The following is a 21,912-nucleotide window of genomic DNA, read 5'->3' on the forward strand; positions in this document are numbered from 1 at the left end:
ATAGAAATGTCTAATCTAAAGTTTAAAAAAAAATTTCTAAACTTTTAAAATATTTGAAAGTAATAATTGTTTAAGAAATTTTATTCTTAAAAATACGATTTTAGATTATAAAAATACATTTGGATATTTTTATTAATTAATCTTCAAAATATTAAAACTTATAATACAGAATAAAAATAAAAATTATACTTTCCAAATGTTCAATATATTTATTTTATATTTGCATAACAAAAATATTTTTTTCATGCAGCATTATATTTATTTTTAAAATAGTTTATATAGATTAAGAAAAAAAAACTGTTTTGAGTGCAATACATAGAGGGCGCTGCTTTATTTTTTATTTTAGACGTGTTTTCGAGTCCTTCTGATAGATGGCAGAAAATATAAAGTGAAGACTATTGTAGGGTTGCTTTATTTTTAATTTTTTTAGAATCACGCCAATTTACGCAGAATGACAGTCGGTACGGCGTATGTCCAGAGAATGAGTCGAGAACACTGTGGGGAGTATCATTATTTCAATCTGGTAGGCAATACCCTCCCCCTAGACACAACCCTCCAACCAAAGTTTCTGTTCACTATAGTCCAGCAGTAGAGAAATCTATCATTCATGTGTGGCAAGGGTCTGCACTATTTATTTTAGCATAAAATGTGTCATCAATACAAAAATGTGCTACTGCATATTACCTTAACCAATTAAAGAACAAAATAGTTATTTGAAACCAGAATTGCTTCATTTGAAAAAGTTTTATTTTAAAAGTCTATTCTTTTTATTACAAATCAGACAAAATTAAACATTAAATTTCTCTGTTTCAAATCTTTCTTTATACTTAAATTCATCATATACTTCAATTCGAATGTTATTAAAGATAACATCGTATTTGAAGCTGGGAAAAATACAAAAGTTACAACATGATTTAAAAAAAGTTACTAATTTTTTCTTCTACGAAGTCGATATAATATTCAAATAAAAATACATTTCGTGAAGAATTACTCGTTCCTTAGTAATGTTCCCTTGTAGAAAAATGAAAGAAACATAGCAATACAAAATAATAAACACACATTTAATCATTTTCAAAGGTCATTTTCAAAAATGTTTCCTATACATGTATTAAAAACATTTTTTTTTCTCACAAAGGTTTTTGGGTTTACAACTTTTAAAATTGTGCTTCGTTTTAAATCTTAGGAAATAATCACTGAAATATGAAAATAACGGTAAGAGTACCGAAATTTTATCTGTTTGCCCAATTAAACTGTTGGTATAGTTTTAAATTTACAGTAAATTTGCAAATCAATCTTTTAGAAAAGGCTTAACTATTTAGACGAAATAGAATGATTTTGTAATTGGAACTTAGTGGAGCTCTTTTAACTATGAACAGGTGAAAAATGAAATAGTATTTCATGCCACCGATAACATTGCAATTTTCATAGTACAAAAAGAATCCAATGAATCATTTTCATACCTCCTTTTTAATGAGTGCAGTTCTTTTAGAATTAATTTATTGATATCCGGTTAAAGTTAAATGTTAATTAAAAAAAAATATTCAAAAACCCGCCATAGTTCGCAGACATACAAATATTTAAATATATTAAATGTTTTTTAGATAGTATCGATAATTTATGCCTTGACTGCAGCAGATTAATTTTTATCAATTGATCAACTTCTACAGTCCCTTTTTAGAGACTATTCTAAATATGCATCATACGCTTACAGATAGTAGTTGTTCAACACAATATATTTTTATGTATCCTTGTTTCCTGCATGGAGGCTACCTGTTCGCTATGCTCAACAATCCTTGTAGTTGCTTCTCATTCATCAGTGAAGATCAAGTAAGAATTGTTTTCTTCCATTTTTTTAAAAATAAAAATTACAATTGGATTGCCAGCAGTTGCCTTTTAAGGATTACTAAGTTTTGACAAATGAAAAACAGTCCTCGCTGCGAGTTATTAGGCATTGAAGATGCTCTGTGGAAAAAGCAGTTTACGCCCGTGCTCAAATTCGTTTTTTTGTTCTCAGAACTAGTGGCAGTGGGCACAAACCGTTCTTCCACATTGTTCTTAAAAAAAAAGGTTTTCCCTGAAAAGTCGATTATTATACTTTTATTTCAGTACGTTATATTAATTTGTTAATTGTAACGAAATAAAAAGAATAGCTGGATTTGAATAATAAATAACAGTGCTTAAAAAAAATTACATTTAGAAAGACAGAATGTGTGACACAATAAGAAGAATGAATAAATTTGAAGTAATTTTTTCTTGTTAATGGATCATATTGAAAGCAATTCTTATTTCTCTATATTCTACATATATTTTCAAATGTCGAAGTTTTATATTTGACAGCACCTAATCTTTTTTTATATAATCTTTTTTTCTTTATTTTTGATATTAAGTCAAGAGGGATATTCTGAAAATCACGTAAATGATAAATTCTTCTACAACAATCGATAAATATTTATTAGTTAAAGAAAAAATTAAAAAGAACGTTTTCAATTGTAGTAACATTCAAACAAATAAGAATTTCCAAAAGGAAAAAAAGACTATGTTACGTTTATAAAGAAATTTGGCTCTTTCAGCATACCAAATTTAACTTCAGCAGCTGAATTCTTGCGGCCATAGAGACAAGTTTAAGAACAAGTTCAAGTTTTTCCAACAAGTTTAAGAGTAAAAAAAATCTTGAATTAACTATCGAATTATTTTTTTATTCCATTGTAATCTCCATTCAATTTCCTACATATCTTCGTAATTTGAAGTTTCTAAATCTTACAGTATTTGACAAAATGTAACGTTAAGTTGAAAACCCCAAAACAGTGGCGGCGTCAGTGACCCTCTCAATTTTCTGACAGAGAAGGAAATTTATTAATATTTGCTCGTTTCACGTTAATTTAACAATGCAGTTCATTTTTCAAACTTCATATAAAAGGACATTTTTAGGATTGGTCAGTGGTAATGTTATTGAGGGGGAGGAACCCTCTCATATTAAGTTGAAGACAACTATGACAAAAATCAAACAACAGTTATTACTAACTGAAACATAACAAGATAAAAACAGAAAAGTTAAATTTAGTATGAGTGTGCACAGAGTAAAGTTCGAAGCTTCTTAACTACTGGGGAAAGATACAAGGTTGCCGATCCTGTGTACGTCATCCAGCTGATTCCTTTGGCAACTACGCACAATGCCTGGCGCCACGTCACTCCCCACCGGAGTTTCATAGTCATCAGATTCTGAAACGAACTCTTCTTCCATACGGAGTAACGTACTTCTTTGGGTCCGGTACCTTTTCTGCCAAAGGAGACTCGGAAGTTGTAGTTGAAGAATGGTCAGGAGAATCACCGTGGATTAAAGTATGGGGCTCGTCCACTGGCAAGTACGCTGGTTTCAACCTGTCAATGGAAATCCACTTTTTCCTCGTGGCGATCTGTAAAAGATAAATTTTGGATTTTCTCTTAAGAACTGAATATGAACCATCATATGGAGGTTGTAATGGTCTCCGTACGGCGCCATGTCGCACAAACACATGCATACAAGTCTGAAGATCTTTAGGCACATAAACGACCCGTTTGTCATGCCAAACAGAAGCTACAGGCTTGACCTCACTAAATGCTTTACGCAACTGAGAAATCAATTCAGACTGCGAGATGTCATTTCCCGAGTTAGTAAGGAACTCTCAATGTTTGCCCATAGACTAACTCAGCAGAAGAGAGCAATTTAAATTTAAGATTAGTAACATCTGGATTTTTTAAATATACCTGCAATTCCTCATCAGTCAACTGCTAAGCTGCAACTGGCACATAATCAATTTTGTCAGGAAAAGCAATTTCTTCTACCCTTGACAAAGCGTCTGCCACTAAGTTTTATGTGCCTGCTAAATATCGTAAGTCACAAGTAAACGGTGATATAAATTCTAGTTGTCATAAACGTCTAGGAGAGCACTTTTCAAAACTTTGGGCAAAGGCGTGTGTCAAAGGTTTATGATAAGTTATAACATGAAATACCCTTCCTTCCAACATGTAACGAAAATGAATTATTGACAAATAAATCGTTAAAAGTTCTTTGTCATACACAGAATATTTAACTTGGGCATTATTCAACTTTTTGGAGAAAAAGGATAAAGGTATATAACCAGATGCAGTTTTTTCATGTAAAGTGCCAGCTACTGCAATGTCACTAGCGTCCGTAAACAGCACTAACTGGCAATGGCAATCCGATGCCGGGTGAGATAGCTGAGTAATGTTTACGATACTTTCTTTGCATTTTTCGAACGAATTTTTTAACTCTGCAGTCCAGTTAATAGTTTTACTATCGCCTTTTTTACTACCCCCAAGTAAAGAGTTTAACGGGCATGCAATTCTGCCGCTTTGGGAATAAATCTCCTATAGAAATTTAAACACCCAAGAAACCTGCATAAATCTTTTAGAGTTTTGAGTTTAGAATAATTAACAATTGCCTCTACTTTATGTGGTAAAGGTTTAACACCATGCTCATTCACTAAATGTCCATGGATGGGTACTTCAAAAGATCCAAAAATACACTTAGAAGCATTAATAGTTAAACCATACTGTTTTAAACGTTCAAATATTAAATGTAAGTGATACAAATGTTCAGTCTCGTTTGCACTTGCCACGAGAATGTCATCAATGTATGCAAATACAAAATCTAAACCATATAAAACTTAGTTAATAAAGCGTTGGAAGGTTTGAGGTGCATTACACAACCCGTAAGGCAGATACAAAAATTCAAATAGCCCAAAAGGTGCTATTACTGCAGTTTTCTCAATGTCTTTTTCTGCTACGGGGATTTGGTTATATGCTTTAACAAAGTCTATAATGCTAAATACTTTCTTACCAAGCAAATTTTGAGAAAAATCCTGCAAATTTGGTAAAGGATATTTATCAGGCCGAGTACAGGCATTTAAAGCTCTGTAATCGCCGGTAGGTCGCCAATCAGAGTTACTTTTTGGAACCATGTGTAGGGCACTGGCCCAAGGACTTTTGGATGGCCTACAAATACTGTGTTGCAGCATGAAATTAAATTCAGATTTGGCAGCTTGAAGTTTAACAGAATTCAATCTGCGAACTTTTGAAGTGACCGAAGGACCAATCGTGTTAATATAATGCACTGTATCGTGCTTGATTTTGAGATAATTAGGCCTAACTCTAGTAATTTCAGAAAATTCCTGAATTAAGTCATGATATTTAGTATTGCCAAAAATTGTTTTAACACTTTGGATTGAGGAAGGAAAGATTTTACCTTGATGAGCGAAAGACGTTTTCGTATCAATTAATTTTTTATTTTTAAGATCGATTAACAATTCAAAATGTCGTCCGAAATCTGCGCCTAAAATTGGTTTTGAAACATTCGCAATTATAAATGTAAAATCAGATTTTCGACATAAGTTTAACACCAAATGTTTTAATAGCAGTGCCGTTAGCAGCATGTAACACATAATTTGATGTTGGCCTGCAACCTTTAAATGTTATAGGCAATAAGCTTACATCAGATCCGCTATCGACCAAGAACAGTAACCTAGTTTTGCGATCAGTAACAAAAAGTCGGTGGCTAAATTTTAAATTCTCACTACTATTCACCACCGCACTAATAGTAAAGCTCATCAGTTTAAATTAAAATTGCAAGGCTCAATGCATTTGTGTGCTTTTTCGGCATACTTCCTATGATACCAACAAATTTTCGTTATGCCAGTTTGGCTCTCTGCTTCACCTTTCAAAGTGCGAGACTTGAAATTTTTCGAAACATTTGAATTGGAACGCAAACCACTACGGGATAAACTTCGATATCTAAGCATAGATTTTATTTCGTTCTTCAACTCTGCCAAATCCGTAGATATTTCAGCTATTTTTTCTATAAATGAATCTCTACTTACAACTTGAAGTTGCAGAAAAACTAGTTACCTCAGAAACCTTATCGGCCAAAATTGATAAAATGTGCAAACATTCCGTACTAACACTTAAAATAGACTGAATAGATGAGGGTAATTGAGATAGCCAAATAGATTTAATAACCTCATTTTAAAAATTAGATCCTGCCAATTCTCGCATATGTCGCAACAAGGCAGACGGCTTAGAATCCCCCAGTGCAAGGTCCTGAAGTTGAATTCTTTTACTCTCGGACAAGGAAAATTCTGCAATAAGTCTATCCTTAACGGCCGTGTAAGGCTTTTCCAAATTTGGGTATCTAACCAAGTCTGCAATTACTTGCATAATATGCTGATCAAGAACTGAAATTAAGCAGCAATACATAGTAGATTCAGAAGTAATCCCTGATAATTTAAAATTAGCCTCAATCTGCGTAAAATATAGATTTGGATTATCAATCCAAAATCCAGGTAAGCAAACGCCAATTTTATGAATTTCAGTTCCTGTTTTATCTTTATCAGTCATTGTAGCACCAACTAAGCAACTAGTTAATGATTCACTTATGAAAATTTACAAACTAAACTAGTTATATATATATATATTAGAACAATCCAAAAACTAGAGAATATCTGGAAATATTCGCAGTAAAAATAAATATTTACATAACTAAGAATGTTTCAGAACTATAAAAATTATTCCAAGAAATAAATACAACAGCATTTAAAGTCCGTATATTCAAATTCAATGACTACTAGTTAAAGTCTCTTACAATAATGTTTAAAAATTTCTGTCTAGCATTATACAATACAAAAGATATTACTATACATTAAGTTTAAATTTTAAGTAGTGCAAGCAAAGCAGTTGACTAAATAAGAGAGGAAATTGTACATTACGAAATTCAAGTAGTTATTCCAAATTGTAAAACAATGGATAATAGCGTATTCAAAAACATAATAAACACAAGGGTCACCAATTGAGAGGGAGGAACCCTCTCATATTAAGTTGAAGACAACTATGACAAAAATCAAACAACATTTATTATTAACTGAAACATAACAAGATAAAGACAGAAAAGTTAAATTAAGTATGAGTGTGCACAGAGTAAAGTTCGAAGCTTCTTAAATACTGGGGAAGGATACAAGGTTGCCGATCCTATGTACATCATCAAGCTGATTCCTTTGGCGACTACGCACCATGCCTGGCGCCACCTTCTGACTCCAGATCAGAAGGTTGCGTGTTCATATCACGTCCGGGTCACCAATTGAGGGGAAGGAGCCCTCTCATATCTCCTCCTCTCATCTCCCCTTGTATTCTAGGTTTTCATACGTTCACACTTTTCAATTAGACCAACTTAATCGATTATAATAACTTCAAAACTATTATCTTAAGTAAAGAATTCTAAGAGTCATGAAAAAAACATAACATAAGCGGTAATAAAAAAGCATCTCGAAATGATATAATAAAAAATAGAGAAGATAATTTTTGGAATTCATTGTTTTACAGACTGAGTTCTTTCTTTTTCTTTTCACCAGAGTGTAGTTTTAATCGTCTTCAACTTTCATTAATCTTCTTATTAACCAACAAAACTGTAATTGTATAGTATATTTTTTTTCTCTTAGTAACACATACTTTTTTTAAATTTTTTATTCTAATAATTTTTTTTTGTTGATTAATTCTGTTTTTAGAAAACAGTTCAAATCAACCTTTCAATGAAATTTTATATAAATAATATCTGATATCTAGTAATATATTCTTAGTTTATTTACAGTTAAATATAATAAATTTCTTAATTATAGTTGGAATGAAGAAGTTTAACAAGTACGACAAAGTTAACTTTAATATTTACTCTTTATTTAGTAAGAAAAAAATAAAAATGTTTTGATGCATATATTTTTTGTAGAATATTTATTTTGAAGAACTTGTAATTCAACATTACGTTGAGTAATTTACGCTAAGTAATTCTTTTGCCTTATTGACATATTAATTCTTTATTTGACTTAGCTCAAATAAATTTCCCCGTATAATCAATTTTGAACACTCCAATAAACATATCTTAATAGAAAATTAAAGGAATTAAGTTTCCTACTCAGAATTTTAACACTTTAATCTTTACACTACTGTACAAACCTTAAATGAAAATATTATTTTCGTAAAAACAGAAACAAAGTTTACTCACTGTCCCTTCTTTACACAGGGGGATTGCTCTTCCAGGAGCGACCCATCATAATAATTAATTCCTCGAATTAGTGCTGTTTTTAATAGTTTTCGTTAAAATTATAATAATTTGAATTATTATTATGACTGATTGCGCTAAAATTAGTAGCTTGTAATGCAAACACTTTTGTGCGTTTTAAGAACTAGCGATTTTTTACTGCATATATTAAATGTAAAGTCAATATCAAAAAGAGAATCACAAGAATTTTAATTGTCAATTTTATGCAATAGAATTTAGGAATAAAAAGGAGTTTGTAAGTGTATTTGTGTGCCCTTCATGATATTTAAATATTTGTTACTAAAAGAAGTAAAGACCTTTATTTTAGAATTAAGAAGTTACAGTTTGCTTTAAGGGGGATGAGTAGGTGATGAAATGTAGCTGTTTCAAAAAAAGATCCTTTTCCTCTCTTTGTTAGTGTATGGTTAATTGAAAAGTTAGCGATGTCTGGTTATGCATTTCTCATCCCACCCTGTTGGGGGTCAGAGTTCTTGAGGAACTTTAGACTTTTCCAACATTTTGTTTCTTTTTTTTTTTCTTTTTTTTTTGAATCGATCTCCACTAACATCAATTTCAGTTTTTATTTCTTTCCTTACATTGCTGATGATTATTATTATTTGGCATTTTCATAAAACCAATTTTGTTTTCAATTGTTTGTAATAAGCTTTTCATTGAACTGTTTATTTTTTTTTTCTGAAATAAATAAGCAAAAATGTAACAGAAAAATGCAAAATTCTCATATTTCGTAGATTGCGAAAGAGAATACATGGTAAAAATCTTTTACAGATCAAAATTCTATTTCTAATGTATCTAACAAAAATCTTTCAACCGGATGTGGGAAATTACAAAAGTAAATAAAAAATAAATACATAAATAAACTCTAATTTTTAAAAAACATTTTTTGATTTAATTTTAAGGTCTTATTTGATTAGTAATATAACTTGTTAAAAATGGAGGGAGTCTCGCTTTTTATGCTTTATAGGTACAACAAAGCATAATTTTTTGCACTTTTTTGGATTTTTAAACTCTTTGTATCTGAACTGTCAAGAGTTTGTAAATTATTCCAATAAATCAAATTCATTCTCATTCATGTGTTTTAAATCATAATAATAAGCAGTTGGTGTAGGAAAAAAAACATTATAAGGCGAGAAATCAGTTTTAACCATCCTTTATTTTAACAACTGATCTAATAAATTTGTAGCTTACTTAATTAACTATATTTCGTGTTCGTGCAATAATGATGAAAGCTAAAGTATAAAAAGAAAACTATAAAAGAAAAATTAACGGTAATGAAATTGTTAAATCTTCTTATTTTGCATCTTCATAAATTAGTGAAATTCAATTCTTCTCTCATCTGGACACAAATGCATTAAAAGTTAGATTGTTTGTAATTCAAGCATTTAAATTTTTTAGTGTCTTAATTTTTATGAGTTAACTCAGAAACTTCTAAATGTATTTCATTTTTTAAATTAGCAAAAATGTTCAGAATGAAAAAATAATTAATGTACTCTGTTTTTGTTTAATTTTTAATTTATATAGAAAAATTTATAAACGGGCAATGTTTAGGGAGGAAAACTCCTTAATTCTTTGAGTAAATAAATAATAATACGTAGCAATACCATATGTTTCTCTCTAAATTAAAAAATCCTAAGGGCGTGGAAAACGCCTCTATTTTAGGTGTCTAAATTAAGACCGTATGCACCATTGCCAACTTCAATCTATGTTTTATTATCTGTATTTTGTTTTGTAGAGCAAAAACTATAAGATTTAGAAACATCAAATTACAAAGGGCTGTATAGAAATGTGCAAGGATTACGATGGAATAAAGCAAATGTTTAATCGATAATTTGTTAGAGAATTATTAACTTTTACACTTGGTGTTAAAAAATATCGTATGAGCCACTCTGATGGACACAAAAATTCCTCTACAGAATTGAAATTTTGTTTTACTGAGCAAAAACAACAAGATTTGAAATTACTATGGTTTATAGAGAAAAAAATACAGAGAAAATTTAACATTCGATAATGAGTATTATTAATTCTTTTACTTGTAAGAAAAAATACTATATTTGGATGATCTGTAAGCTGAGAAAAAGTATGATCGAAACTACCAAAATATTGCTAAGTTTACCATAATTCTTGCTCTATGGAAACACCAAAAAACTCAATAATTTTTACCAATGTGTTTTGGTACTGTTTTAAGTTAACAATAAAATAAAATTTTATAATGTTAGTTAAATTTTGGTAAAATATGGTAAATAATCATGTTAGCTAAGAGCATTTCCTTTTTATAAGCCTTTATTCAGTAAAATTAACTGTTTAGTTTTGTATTTTTTACTAAATGTGTGGTAATAAGAACAATATTTGTGAAAACCAGAATTTCTGGTAAACCCTTACAATTTGAATAGAAAATTTATCAAATTATTTTTTTTTAACCAGAAATGTCAATACTATACAGTTCTGTAATTTTACCCAATTTTTTTCTTCGTATTGTCCACTTAAATGTAATTAACAGTTAAAATTCGATGAGCTGAAAAAGCCATTTTTATATGTAAACCTAAAACGAATTTTCTTTTGAATTCTAATTTGTTTGAAAGTTATTGCAAATTTAAGTGTTCATTCGTGATTTTTTTTCAAGTATACAGTCGGATCCCGTTTTAGCGAATTCCATGGGACCGAAGCTATTTCTACGCAATAATGAAAATTCGTTATACCGTATTACGAATTTTGAACATTAACAAATATTATTTCGTTACATTGGGATTACTATTCGTATGAAAAATCAATTTACAGTTTTGATATTATATTTTTAATCTAGATTTGGGAAAATATCAATGTAATATTAAAAGAGCGCACAAAACTAATGTAAGCAATGAATTTATTAACACTTACTAATTAGGCAGATACATAATCAGTAATTTTTTTCTGAACAAATGATTTAGAACCAGTAGAAATTAAAAAATTTTCCAAATTATGCACATGTTCAAACAAAGTATCTGAAAAGTTTTTTTGTGCCGATAAATATCTCTTTACAGCTTCCAAATTGGCCAAGGCTTGTGAAGCTGTAGGTACATTGTTTTCTTCTGGACATTCTTCATCATCGCTGCTGTCCAAAAGTGATTTTTGTTTGTTTTCTTGAATCATATGTAGAATATCATTCACTGTCGATGCTTCGCATGTTCTAGCATCATCATCTGCAGTCAGAAAATCGTCAAGACTGACTTCGTTTGGCACTGATGTTTCTTTTGTCACATGTACCCATAAAGGCTGAAAATCGATGATAACATCATTAATTTCATTGACTGTTTCATTGTCAATTGCCGAAATTAAATTTGCTTTCTTCCGTCCATTACAGATGACTTTTTGGCTAATGTCTTTCCATGCTCCAGCAATCATATCCATGCTCCAGCAATCCATTGCTTGCTTTACATCTGGTTTCGTAATTGCTTCTTTGTTTCCTATTTGCACAAGCATACGCCTCAGAAGTTGTGTTCGATATTTTCCCTTTACCACTTTAATTATACACTGGTCAAGAGGTTGTAAAATTGACGTACAATAGGAGGAAAGTATTCGATGTGAATACATTCCAATTTTGGTGGCTCATTGTGGGGTGAACAATTATCAATAAGAAGCAGAATTTTTCTTTTCTTACATTTCCAGACGTGCCAACTCTCCCGCATTTTGCGGGAGTCTCCCGAATTTTGAGTTATTCTCCCGCCCTCCGGAATTGATTTGAAAAACTCCCGAATTTTACTGCGATCGACGGCCAAACTCAAAATTACCTAATTTTTCCGCGAGTACGAAGGTAAGTTTTTCTTTCAGCTTGAATTCCATCCCCTCTTATCAAACTACCATCTGCCTGAAGCGTAGCTGAACATGCTTTATTTTCCCCCCTCTTCAACGTTACCTCTAAAAACACTCCTATTTCACCCGCCCCCTTACACTGGGGGCGGGTGAAATCTTCCTCTTCTTTCGTGTGGAGTTGAATGCAATGACGTCACATGTCGTTATCGAGTGACGTCCGTTCAGGAGTGGGGAAACTCGTACTCTCGATAGTTGGAATTGATATTGTATCTTGCTGTTTTTATAGTTTTTAATGCGTATTTTTCCACGGTTGGCAACAAGCTCGTAAACTAGCAACGTGATATCAATTATTCGTTTAGTCTTCGTATATTTAAAAAAAAAAAATTTCAAGGATGTCTTAAGTCGAAACGGAAGTATGGATCAATTTCAACAAATCATGTACCAATGACTTTAGCAAGACTTAATTGCGGAGAGCTAAGTCTGCAACTCTTTTTTTCATGCATACAGTAGAGAACCATTTATCTGGTATCCAGATAATCCGGAAAAAAAATTTGCTCGGTTCTCCCGCCATTTTGAACTAAAACGATATGAAAAAAAAAGCGGAAACTGGACTAATCCTTGAAGTTGAGTAGAGGAAAATGTGAGGAAGGGAAGAATTTTTTTCCCCGTTTACCCAGAGAAACGTCATTTCTTCCGCGACCTTGAAGATTTTAGATCTTTATTCTCTTTTAGGTCGTTAAACTCAAAGGAGTGGCATGATGATTTCGTTTGCTAGTTTGATTTACGAGGGGGTGGGGAAAATGCATTGCACATGCATATCAGTGAACAGAAGATGAAAGAGAAAAATATATTTATCTATTTGACATCGATTAATAAAAATAAAATGTTTTTCTTTTGAATAAATTCTGATTCTTTGGAAGTGCGGTATCATTCGCAAGTTTTTCTTGATGTGGAATCACACCTGCTTTAATTAAAAATCGCGTTTTTATAAAAAAAAAAAAAAAGGAGAATTGTTTATTAATTTAAGCATACAATTATTTTATGAAGCAGATTGCAGTTTCGTTTTTCTGATTCCACTACGTTTTTTTTTTCTTTTTCATGATAAATTTTGCACTCAATAAAATTATTTGTATTACCAAATTTTTTCATTAGTTTTTTTTTTTTTTTAAGTCCGTTGATCTTGCCTTGTTCTAGGTTTTAATATTTATGCTAGTGCCGTTTTTTAACTATCGTTTCGGTTCGATAATTTTCAAGTGTTGTTTTTATTTAGATTAATAGGTTTTCCTTTTATTTTCGCCCCCCCCCCCATGAAATATATTGCGTTATTTAATCATTGGTTTTGTTTATTAGTTGATTTAGGAATCGTAATTATTTTTTAAACTTGTTTTTCTTGTCTAAACTTGCAAATTTTTTTATTCTTTTAAATTTTATTTTTCTACAATTTTTTTCCTTTTTAGATTTAGGAGTGCTTTTCTTTTTTCTCTTACTTTAAAATGTGTTTACATTTTTTCCTTGTAATTTGGGTTTGATAAAACATCGATTAACGACACTTTTTTGTCGATCCAGGAAACCGGGAAATTAAGACATCCGGGATAGCGATGGTCCCGAGCATCCCGGATAATTGGTTCTTTATTGTACAGACATTAGTATTGAATTGGTTTTTTAAAATAAAATACTTATTCAATTTGTTTATTTTTTAAAAGTTTTTGTGTATTTTTATTACAGTGTCGGGTTTTTGAATAATGTTTTATTAAGGAAATGGTATTTATTTAAAGAGTATCTACCTAATATAGTTTTGTGTTGCTAAATCTGTGTTTAATTATTTTATTTCCATTTAATATTTTTAAACAATTATTGCTCTATTAGTGTGTAAAATTTCTTGCATTCTTATATTTAATAAATTTTTTACTTAAAATTCCTTAGAAGTGCCAAATGTTGCATACCATGCACCTTTTTTTACCCCTCCTGAAATCTCCTGAATTCTTGTTAGGGAAACTCCTGAATGTTAATTTTGCTAGGTTGGCTGGCACGTCTGCATTTCATATCTTCATCAAACTTAACCAGCCACTCATTAAATATTCCAGTCGTCATCTACGCTTTGCGGCTAGATCTATAATCATAAGGTAGTGAATTTACATTTTTTAGGCACCTAGGTTTGGCAGATTTGCCGATAACCATAACTTTTCTCTTTTCAGTGCCTGACATATTGCAGCAAAACAAAGCAGTTAAACGCAGTTTTGAAATTTTGCCTCCAATGCATTTATCCTTTTTAAACGCCAAGGTTTTGTTTGGTAACAACTGGAAAAAAATTCCCGCTTCGTCTGCGTTGAAAACATCAGAAGGATCATAAGACCTAATTGCATCCGATATTTTTTCTGATTTCCAGTCATTCACAGCTTTTAAATCAACAGAGTTAGCTTCACCACAAATTTGCTTTGCAACAATACCATAACGTTCCTTGAATCGATTCAACCAACCAAAACTTGCTTGAAAATTTTCGTTTCCAAAAGTTCGTGCAAATTCTAATGCCTTTTCACGAATGAAGGGCCTGGAAATTGGAATGTTTCGAGAGCGAATATCCTGGAACCATGTAAAAACAGCTGCATCTACATCTTGAAAATTTGAAAGTCGTATCTTTTTTCTATGTAATCCGATCAATGCTGATTGCACTTGCTGTTCCAACTTCGTTCGATTTTTTAAAAAAGTAGATGGGTATAGTCCATACTTTGTCGCAACGTCAGCTTTTTTTATCCCATGATCAACTTCTGAAATAATTTCCAGTTTTTCCTTAATGGAAAATTGTTTACGCTTTTGACCACTCATTATGCTTAAGAAGGAAAAAAAATGCTTGCAAACGTTGAAAGCAGACAAACCGATTTAACTAACCTTCTCCTATTGAAGTTGCACACCACTCTGGTAATTTTCTGAAACTTGTTTACACCCCTTTTACACCTTGAGCTCTTAGAACAGCTCTCCCCCCCTATTTAGTCTGTTGTAATTCAAGGAAGGAATTGTTCTGCTAAGGGTGGTCACTTCTAATCTATCATTCTTGACAAGCCCTTTCTATTGAATAGAATTCCCTCTTTTAAAAGCATGTGTATTTTGACTTCTTAAAACATGAATGAATCAATGCAAGGGTCAACTCAGGGTGGTCTCTTTCCAGTGATTCTTCTTTTTTTGACAGGTTTTTCACATTTGAAACTTATTAGTATTTTAAGGGTGATAAAACATTTCATTTCTGAGAATATTTTTGAAGAAATGTGACTTGTTCATCAAAGAAAATAAGACCTGGTGTTCATTTTCGCCTTCGCTAAATCGGATAATTGATTTCGTAATACCGGTATTTTTTATACATTGTTCACATGGAAATACATTTGGGGATTCGGAAAATATTAGTTACTTTGAAATTTCGAATTTTGCAAAAACGGGATTCGACTGTATTTTAAATACTGACAGTTTATTCATTTTTGTAGAAAATTTATATTTTCGTCAGGAGTTCTTTATTTTTTAATTTTGTAAACTCAGACTGAACTGAATAAGTTTTCCATTCAGAGTAGCGAAAGAGAGAGAGAGAGGAATTTTCATATTGCAAGATATAAATATCAACAGTTATATTGACATTTTTAAAAATAAATAAACTTAACGATAAAAAGTGTTCTCAGTTTGAATTGTTAAAATTCTCGTCAGCAAATAAAATAATTTCTCTGCAATTTTTCTTGTTTTATTGTTGTGATGCACAATCTGTATTCCTTAGATTAAATTTTCTTTAAAGTGCTGATGATTATTTTCAAGTTGAGGTGGTACTACACTTGTACATTTTAAAAGCAAAATGTTCTGTGTTTCAGTTTAAAATATTGCTTTTTAAGGGAAGAAAAATAAAACAAGGATTTAAGAGAAACAATTACGTGGTTAGGTGATCGGAAGCGGGGGGAGGCAGACACTCCCTGTTTTCTTTTTTTAATTTTCGTATGGAACAATTCCTCAACAGAAAGAATTAATAATATATATTAATAATACATATTAATCTTATAGAGAAAAAGGATTTTATTTTTCTGCGCAGCAAATCAAAACATTCATGTAAGCATTATTTCCAAGTGTATAAGTATAAAAAGAACACAAATAAGTTTTGACTTAATGCAATTATTTAATTCCGTGAGTTCGTTTATTGTCGGCAGTTAACTAAAAGTTTTGGTTATTTAATTTATTTTTCCTTTATAACACCAGAAATTGTTTTTAATAATTTTAAAATATATATTGATCTTAATTTGAAGACATCTTACTGTCTCGCATTTTTAAAAAGAATCATTTAAGTGACCTTGTTTCGATTCCCTCAAGTTAAGGGAAAAAGAGAGGGGATAGCGAACGCTTAGCACTTTAAACCCCCCTCCCCATTCTAAGAAATATTCTTTCAACCAGGTGGTCATTGCAGTTATGCCACGGGCCAAAAGAATCAATGGTCGCCAAGAAATTTGAAAAAAAGGGGATAAATGATGAAAATGGTCCCCAACTTCAAAAGGGGTCTCATTTCTGTTTTATTGCAAGGACAAGTAAGTAACAATCTTTTATTCTATAGCTCATGTTATATTTCAGTACACTTTTATTTATTCATTAAATAGCTTTTCACTAGTAGTTTGTTTTTATTATCTTTATTTAGTTTTTAGCAATTATATTTCATAATAGTTATATTCTGCAAGAATGTTTCTTCGTATGATTAGCATGTAAGTTACCATTTTAGTTTTAAAATGAATTGCAAGTTCCATTAATCCTAACTATAGAAAAATGATTTTTTAGCTATTTAAATCAAATGCTTCTTTATTTTTTTAAAAAGTTATTAATTTAATAATTATTTAAATTAATTTACTTAGTTTAATTACTATATTTAATTTATTAGAAAAATCGGTAGTCATTTTTACCAGGACTATGTATTGACGGCGCGTTTCACCTGCTGTTTCAAATAAAACTTCTGATCAGACCTAAGAGGTTTTCTTCAAATATTTTTCTGACCACTAAAAAAATAATAAATGGTATTAAAATTTTATAATTTTTCATTTATCATACAATTTAATTTTAGTAATTTTCTGATTAGAGTTTTTTAAATTAAAAACGGTTAACAATCTAAAAATCTTCTCACATTTGCTTTAACTTCTAAATTTTTTCGAACATTTTTAAAGTCAATTAACTGGGAAAACAGTATTTCTAAGTTTGCTTTGTAATTGTTTTTTATTAATGTTATATTTTATTTTTTTGCATGGAAGGAAATGCTGGAAGAAAAAATCTTTTGGAAGAAAGGTCAAGATAAAAGGTAAGAACATCTCAAATCTTTATATTAAGAGCAAAATTTAAGATTAAATTTTTCATAAAATTAGATTATTACTTTACTGTTAAAAAAATATATTTTTTAAAAATTTTTTAATTTTTTTTTTTTTTGAAAAACCTTTTTTTTTGGTTTGCTAGCTAATAAGTACATTTATAACGAATGGTAAAAAAAAAATTGGCCCATATCTTTGTGTACAAAATTGTCAGGAAATTTGATTTTAGGTAAACAGACAATAAACCTGAAATATAATTCATTCCAAAATTCACGTTAGCACTAGGTAGCCAATGAAGTTAAAAATAATTAAGATAAACATCTACTTTATTATCCCATGAAAGAAATCTACTGTAACATATTTGCATTTTTTAAAATTATTTAATATAAGATTATTTTTTGTGGAAATACATTCAAAGTTCTTTTTACGTATAGAGATATTTGCAGCATAATTTTTTTTTTCTTCATGGGATTAAGTTTTCTGTATTAAATAATAACATTTTCTTAATAACAGATAAAATCTGATGACTGACTACTTTAAAAATTTTTTTTCCAGTTTTTGTGCTAATTTTACTATTTATCTAATCTTATTTATCTTTTTCTTAATATATTATTTCGTTCTCTGTCTTAAGATTTATAGGGTTGTTTATTTCAAATCTCTTCCTGTTGAACCTTCACCCATTGAAATTTTATTTTTAAAATAGCATTATACTTGATATATTTTCCGTAAAAAAAAGTAACTTTAATTGACTGTTGAATGTACAGTGGAAAGTCGCGTATCCGGAATCGGCGGGACTTCCCGAAGTCCGTATATTTGATTTTTCCGTATAATTGACCTCTAAGGTAAACAAAGCTTANCTTCCTTATTCTAGGAGGTATTGATATAGGACGTTACACTGTATATATATTTCTGATGATTACTATGTAGTGCAAAAAATTAATCTAAATATTTTTTGAAATTATAATGGAAAAGTCAAGGAATTTTATTTCTTAAATTAAGGGTAACCCGGACAAAAGTAATATTGGACTATTTTAGTATCTGTAATTCGAATAGACTTCTATGTCTGTTATGCCTGATTTTTTTTATTCATATCTTATTCTTTTTCTAAATTTGAATTAGAAAACAAAATTTAAAAAAGAAAATTTTTCACTTTAATACTACATCATGTTATAAAAGAATTATAACTTATAATTTCTTAATAATTGTCATTTATAATATTTGATTGATTTGATAATGTAATTTTATTATACATATTAGGAAGCATTTATCTAAACACACATGTTACCCCATTTTAGAAAAAGATGCATAATAAGTTAAGACTTAAAATTCTATTCTTTACTTAAGATGTAAACTTGTCCTAGAAATTAACCCTTTCAATTCTGAACTATATTTTATAGCATTTGCCTAGTGTAATTATTTTAAAAGCAAGATCATCAGTAGTTAATACTAATTTACGATAAGCATTGAGCATATACAAGATAGATAGTAAACAAACTTATTGTCAGATATATTGTATAGAAAATAGTTAGAAGCAGTTTTTTTTTTCAATTCATTGTTTTTACTTTGTTGATTTTTAACTGTTTTTTCTATGGTCATATTCTAAATATTTTTTTTCTTTCATGAAAAGTCTGGAGATTCTGACTGGAGAGACTGAAAATAGCCATCAACAGAAAAAGAAAAGAAGGTAAGAACATGTTAAAACTGCATTTTAACTTAGTGGCATCATCCATTTTATATTCTATAACTTGTGGTATTCTTTGTATTATCGAAATATTTTATGATTATTAGTAAATAATTGTTTATAATTTTAAAGAAAATATTTTTTTAAATAATTAAAATTTTTTAATCAGAATACTTATTTTTGATTATCAAAAGTACTTTCCTAAAAAATTTGCTAGTTTATTTTTGACTTTTTTAAAAATTGACCACGCACTAGACTAACAAACATATTATACACATACTAGACTAATATTAAAAATTTTAAACATACTAGAATTATTTATATTTGTTAGGGAGAAAACATTTTTTTAGTCAAATGATTTAATTTCATCATAACTTATCTAATTTTATCTAATTCTAAATTAATTAATTTAAATTTCTCATTTCAATTCCGAACTATATTTTATAATATTTGCCTATGGTAATTATTTTAGAAGCAAGATCTTCAGTAGTTAATTATAATTTACGATAAGCCTTGTGCATGTACAAGATAGCTGGTAACCATTAAACTTATTGTTAGATAGATTGTATAGAAATGAGTTCAAAGCAATTTTTTTTTCAATTTAATGCCTTTATTTTGTTGATTTTTAACAGTTTTTTCCATGTTCATATTCTAATTATTTTTCTTCCTTTCATGAAAAGTCTGGAAATTCTGACTGGAGAGTGTGAATGAAAACTGTTGGAAGAACTAGAATAGCCATCAACAGAAAAGAAGGTACGAACATGTTAAAACTACATTTTAACTCAGCAGTATCCATTTTATATTCTATAATTTGTGGAATCCATTTTATAAATTCATAGCGAAATTAGAAAATTTACTTTATATTCTATATGTAGAACTGTATTTTTAATAATTTCTTCTACAATAATTTGTATCATTGAAATAATATTTTAAGATTATTAATAAATAATTGTTTATAATTTTAAAGGAAAATTTTTATAAGGAAATGAAGGGAATATATATATTTTTTTTAATCTAAAAATTTTTAAATCAAAATACCTGTTTTTGATTTTCAAGAGTACTTTCCTAAAATTTTAGCTTTTTATGTTTTTTTAAAAATTAGGCCTATAGAATTACTTGTTAGAGGGAAAGAAATTTTTTAGTCAAATGATTTGATTTTATCATAGCTTATATGTTATTTTAAAGTAAATTTCTTTTCATAATATTCAAATGTGAATTTAAAAATTATTACATAGTTGTTATTAAGTGCTATGTTCTGTTATAATATATATGTATTATGTATATTATTTTGAAAATATTTTAAAAAAATGAGTAAAATCATAATAAAATGCAAATTAGTTTACACTGATAAATTTTAGACAAGAACTTTATTTCTATTTATGCTTTTGCTTTTGATTGCAACAAGTCTCATGTTTTTTTAGCAAGATAAAATGTTGCTGTGACTTTTTTTTTATTTTGTTCAATAATCACATTATTTAACTACCCATGCAGCATGAAGGGGCAAATAAACGTTAAAAATATGTTCGTTCGGTATAAGGTTTTGGACTTAACGTTAAAATTACGTCAATTTCACGTGATGATTTTCACCGTTTCTTCATTCGTTAAAACGTATGCGTTAAAATGACGTTATTTTAACGCTATCAATTTTCCCTTTAAATATTTCGTTAAAAATGAGTACTAAAAATACGTTATATTAACGTGTACATTTTACTCATTTTTTTACCGATTTTTAAAAACGTTTTATTAACGAAAAAGTTACGCTTTGTTGCATAGTTATGTTTACGTTAATTTTTTGGGATTATAAACGTAAATTCAATGGTAAAAATGTTTCTAAAAAAGAATGTGAGTGCCCAAGAAGGATATTATTTTACGTCTCTCTTAAATTTGAATAAACTGAACAGTGTAGATTTTTATTACAATTTGTATTCTATTTTTAAATACTTATAATTATTTTTGTTTATTTAAACTGGAGATAAATATTTGTTTGTTGATAATATTGAGTCTGCTCATTGTCAATAACTGACAAGGAAACTATGAGTTTTAATTCTTATGAAACTAAACTAAGATGAAATTAAAGAATTTCCAAAATACTGAATAAAGTAAAAATTTGTTACAACTTGTCATGTAACGAACATAATAACGTAAAAACACATGATTTAAATTTAAATCTTCTTTGTCAGGTACAAGAGTCGTGGTGTAGTGGTTAGAGCGTTCGCCTCAAAGGTACGTTGTTGTAGGTTCGGTCCTACTCGGAACTTCGGTGGAATGTTGAGTTCCGGATCTTGCAATTTTTTTATTCAAAGATCATAAATTAAAAGACTATATATTTTTTTAATTATGTAAAAATTAATTCTCTTTTTTTTATATTGAAATTATCGCTCTCCATATGAGTTTTTAAAAAATAATTATAATAAATTACAAAGAAATTTATCTACTTTTAAATTCCATGTTCTTATTGCAATGAAAGAAGCATTTACTTTATTTTAAAATAATGATTTAATGTTTTTTTGTATCGCCTAAAAAATGTATCAATCTTGTTTCTTTAAAGTAGTATATATATTCATTACTGAAAGAGAAAAAAAGCATACGTATCAAAAGACAGATAAAAAGGAATTCTCATAATTAGTTTTCGTAATAAAATTTAGTGTAGGAAGTTTTAAAATATTTGTTGTTATTAAAAAACGTTTTACAACACAACAACATTTTTACAAATTTATTGAATTTTGCTTTGAATCTTGAATTTTATAATCTAGAAATTATTTAAATATAAAATCTCAATTGCAATGAGTAAATTATTTATGAAAATCATATATAGTAAAAAATAATATAAATTTATAAAATATAAAAAATAATATAAAATAGCATAAAATATAAATAATAATTGTAAGTTTTGTTGTAATGTCAGAAAAATAATTTTTTTTATAAGAGCAAGTAATGATAATTCTTTATTTCTTTGCAAAATATTATTTATGAGTGAGTTTTTGTGTATGTGAAATTGAAGTACTTTTAAAAATAGTTAGAGCGTTAGTTCGGTTTAT

The 21,912-nt window shown here is 29.1% G+C and overlaps 1 protein-coding gene and 1 long non-coding RNA gene across 2 annotated transcripts in view; both read left to right on the forward strand.

Moving 5' to 3' along the window:
• LOC107452560 (protein-lysine N-trimethyltransferase SMYD5) overlaps window positions 1–21,912 on the forward strand; it is a 126,377-nt gene that overhangs the window by 83,518 nt on the left and 20,947 nt on the right. The window lies entirely within an intron of this gene.
• The window catches only part of LOC122270994 (uncharacterized), a 28,584-nt gene continuing 16,337 nt past the window's right edge, over window positions 9,666–21,912 (forward strand). Inside the window, exons 1-4 of the long non-coding RNA XR_006226094.2 lie at window positions 9,666–16,431; window positions 17,140–17,186; window positions 18,821–18,877; window positions 19,555–19,627. This is a non-coding gene — a long non-coding RNA (uncharacterized lncRNA). The remainder of the gene's footprint in view (window positions 16,432–17,139; window positions 17,187–18,820; window positions 18,878–19,554; window positions 19,628–21,912) is intronic.

The sequence above is a fragment of the Parasteatoda tepidariorum genome, chromosome X1 (assembly GCF_043381705.1).
Source record: "Parasteatoda tepidariorum isolate YZ-2023 chromosome X1, CAS_Ptep_4.0, whole genome shotgun sequence".
In the NCBI taxonomy this organism is placed as follows: Eukaryota; Metazoa; Arthropoda; class Arachnida; order Araneae; family Theridiidae; genus Parasteatoda; species Parasteatoda tepidariorum.